Below are 4,430 nucleotides of genomic sequence, written 5' to 3'. Positions count from 1 at the left end.
AACAAATTGTAACAACTATAAAGTGGGCCGCATCTGGTAATAGAATAAGGTACCAGCCTTATTCGTATACGATAAACCATTTTAGCTATTTACTGAACTTGATCCACTCTTATTTTCCACATAAAGTTCATGTATTCATATAATAGCCATGGATTGTAGTTTATTAGATTTAGACTTTATAAGTGCAATTCACATATTTAATAACCATTATTGAATAAATGTCAATAACATCTTTATTGATAATAGAATTTATTGAATAAATGTCAATAACATCTTTATTGATAATAGAATATGTTTAACATTACAAACTGCGAGTTTTAGGACATACAACCCAACAAACTCCAACTTGGACTAAAACTCCAGTGAAACTTCAATATATATACAAATGAAAGGAAATCAGATATGAGGATTTCCATGAGCAGCAGAATGATCGTTCCAAATTCCATTTGAAATTGAACAACAACAATTACAGTCACAAACTAGAAACTAACTAGTCATGCACAATACGAAATTGCAGCATGCTTTATAAGATAATCAAGAGACAGATTATAAGTACCTTTGAAAACTAATCTTTAAACTTCCTTAATCACAAATGCTCATTGAATCTCCAAGACTGCAACACACGAATGCTCGAACACAGCGATCGTAACACAGCACGATCAACGGAAACCTCCACACAAACACCGCGAACACACAACGAATGGCCTCCAAAATCTCGACTTCAGTCGAGTTGAGTAAGACACCACCACAATGGCTACCTTGATATTCTTGATGTGAGAATCCAGAAGTGTGGGCTCTGTGTGGACTTGTTAGAGGAAGAAACTGGAGGAATAACAATCGTGTAAACGATTGAGCAAGTGAGAGATGATAAGAGTCTATCGTATAGATGATGCCCAATTGTTTAGCAAACGGGAAGCTATCGTATAGAAAATGCCCCAAGATCGTTTAAAAGACAACCAGCTGAGTGAACTATCATGTAGTGTCACTCCACGATCGTTTAGTCTCTACAGCTATCATTTAGTGAATCCTATTCACTTGACAGCGATTCCGTGAGAACTTCCAAGAATAGCAACACTTGCAAATCTCTAATCTCCTTAAATTTAGGAAAATATTTTTCCTTTTATCTCACGGTTACCATGAAACTACCAATAACCTCCCACTCAATTGGTTATTGGAGAAAAAGATATAATTATCCAATAATTAATATTATAAATATATATGATAACCAACTTACCATATTGTATTTATAACTTGTAGTTTTAATATTTCATCTCATAAAACATATAAACCATAGTTCTTTTTCTATTTCATGGTACTTAATGTAAATCTCATTTACATTAATCATCCACTTGATGTATCTCATAAATCACACCGATCATATCATATATAATCGAATTTCCTCTTGTCAATTTGAACATTTCAAATCAACACCAAGAACTTATTCTCAACTTGAATCCATTGAGCTACCTAGGGGACCTTATGGACCTATAGCTTGAAGCTCCAACGGTATGTGAATAATTTGCTAAACTCTTTAGTCATGGGATCCACCATCCGTTAATTGTCGGGCACTCCACTAAAGACCGACAGCTGCACTCTCCTTACTATAGATATATTTTGTGTCCATATTAACCAATCAACAGTGCGATAACTAGGGGTGGACAAAAAAACTGCTTAAATCAAATCGAATTGCAAAACCGAACCGAACCAAATCGATTTATAAGTAAAACCGAATTTTTTGGTTCGGTGCGGTTCATTGGGTTGGTGAAACCGAATTTAAACGGTTCGGTTCAGTTCAAAGCTTGAAAATCGATTTCTAAACCGAACCGAACCATTTATATATAAATATATATTAATTATAAATAAATATATATATATATATATAATATTAATATTTTATTTAATAATAAATAAATAACCTATTAAACTCACTTTACCTTCTTCCCTTTAGCACTGTCGAGACTCGAGCACCACCGCCCTCCACCTTCAGCATTTCGCTTCGCATTTCAATTTCGCAATTAAGGTTTCTGCCGCGCCGCCGTTCTTCTTCCAGTTTTGGTTCTTCTTCCTCTGGGCATCTGGGTGTTCTTCCTCTTCGTCAGCACTGTCTGGGCACTGTCTGGGCGTTCTTCTTCTTCCATTTCTCTTTACCTTCTACAGCACTATCTGGGCATTCTTCCTCTTCATTGACGACTCGACCACGACCAGACCGTTTGGGCGTCTGGTTCTTCTTCGTCTAGGCATCTGGGCGTCTAATGTTCTTCTTCGTTGATGTTTGACGTTCACTTCTTCTTTTGTAGAATCAGTCACCAGAGTTCACTTCTGTCACCGATCTTCTTCATCGAACAGAGGTAAATAACTAAAATAAAATTATTGAAATGTAAATGATTTTATTTGTTAAAATTTTGAAATTTTAGGTAATTAAAATAAAATTTTAGATAAATAATTTGTTGTTGTTGTGTTTGAATTTTTAGTTTAAGTAAAATGTAAATGATTTTGTTTGATGGTGATAAGTTCTCTCTATTTTCCCCTTTATATGTACCATCCGTCTATCACAACGAGCTTGAGCAAGAGCAACAATTCCAATGATGATGTTGTTGTGATGCCATCACTACCACCATCACGAAAAAACGAAAGTGAGGAGACAGTTTCAAAGCATACAAGTGGACAAAAGAGGAAAAATTCATATATGGTACGGGATCACTTTACTAAATGTTCTGACTATAGTGATGATGATCTGCATGCTAAATGTAACTATTGTGGTATGGTGTATGCATGTCATCCTAGAATGAATGGAAATTCAACTATGAGAATGCATATTGAACACTACTGTAAAAAAAATCCTTATCAGATTAACAAGTCTAAGTTAGATGTAACATAAACTAAGTTGATTTTTAAGAACAAGAAGGGATTTGAAGATAATTCACAATCACATTCATCCCTTAGTTACAAGATGTTTACTATTGAGAGTGCTCGTAGACTACTTGCTGAGATGATTATTATAGATGAGTTGCCATTTAAATTCGTGGAGAACCAAAGGTTTAGGAGGTTTGTGAATGGGACTTTGACGTTAGTAGAACCTAATTTTGTTCTTCCTTCTCGAAAAACAATTGCTAAGGATATTTTGGAAATTCATGATAGCACAAAAGAGATGTTGAAGGGCATTTTTGTGAAAGAAGGATAAGAGTGTCACTCACAACCGATACGTGGTCATCAATCCAAAATATGAACTATTTGGTTTTGACTGCACACTTTATTGATAAAGATTGGAAATTACATAAGAGAATTCTTAATTTTACCCAAATTGAGAATCATAGGGGGGAGACGATAGGAAAAGAGGTTGAGAAATGTCTAAAACAGTGGGGTATTAAAAAGGTTATGATATTGACAGTTGATAATGCTTCGTCAAATGATACTGCCATTGCTTATTTGAAAAAACATTTTAAGCATGGGTTGGTGTTAAATGGTGAGTTATTGCATGTTAGATGTTGTGCACATATATTGAACTTAATTGTATGCGATGGCCTAAAAGATATTAATGATTCATTGGTTCAAATTCGAGATGCTTTGAGGTTTGTTAGATCTTCTCCTGCTAGACTTGTTACATTTAAGAAGTATATCATAGAGGAGAACATATATAGTAAAAGTATGTTGTGTCTTGATGTTCCAACTAGATGAAATTCTACCTATTTGATGCTTAAGGCCGCCGTAAAATTTGAAAAGGCATTTGAGAGGTTAGAAGATTACGACAGAGTCTACATGAATGAGAAGGAAAAACCAACCATCAGGGATTGGGAAATTGTGAGAATATTTACCAAATTCTTGTCAGTGTTCTATGAAGTAACTGTTAGGCTTTCAGGATCTTTGTATGTTACTTCCAATATAACCTTCCATGAGATTAGTATTGTTCAGAATTGCATCAAAAAATATTCAAGTGCAACTGATCCTAATGATGTGCTTTTGCAAGAAATGGCAATGAAAATGCAAGAAAAGTTTGATAAGTATTGGAGAAAAAGAGATAGAACAAATTTATTCTTGTATGTTGCTTTCGTTTTGGACCCTCGTTATAAGATAAAATTTATTTTGAATTGCCTAAATCAATTATTTGATGTTGATGTGGCAAAAGCCATAGGAAGTAAGGTAGAGGGTGTTTTGAGAGCATTGTTCAATGAATACAATTTGTCACTATCAGTTGCTAATAAGGGTCAATCTTCATGTACCATTAAAAGTTCTCCATTTAGAACTTTAAGTGCAAGTGCTTTAGAGAATTTCCGTTTTGATTTTGAAGATTTGGATGAAGATGATTTGTAAAGTGTGGATTCAGAAGTTGATATTTACTTACTGGAGCCTCGTGTTAAACGTGAAGATGACTTTGATATCTTAGATTGGTGGAAGGGGAATTCTTCTAGATATTAAGATTCTTAGCAAAATTG

This window comes from Benincasa hispida, chromosome 1 (assembly GCF_009727055.1).
Source record: "Benincasa hispida cultivar B227 chromosome 1, ASM972705v1, whole genome shotgun sequence".
Lineage (NCBI taxonomy): Eukaryota > Viridiplantae > Streptophyta > Magnoliopsida > Cucurbitales > Cucurbitaceae > Benincasa > Benincasa hispida.
The sequence above is the reverse complement of the archived record's forward strand: the minus strand, read 5'-3'. Positions refer to the sequence as shown.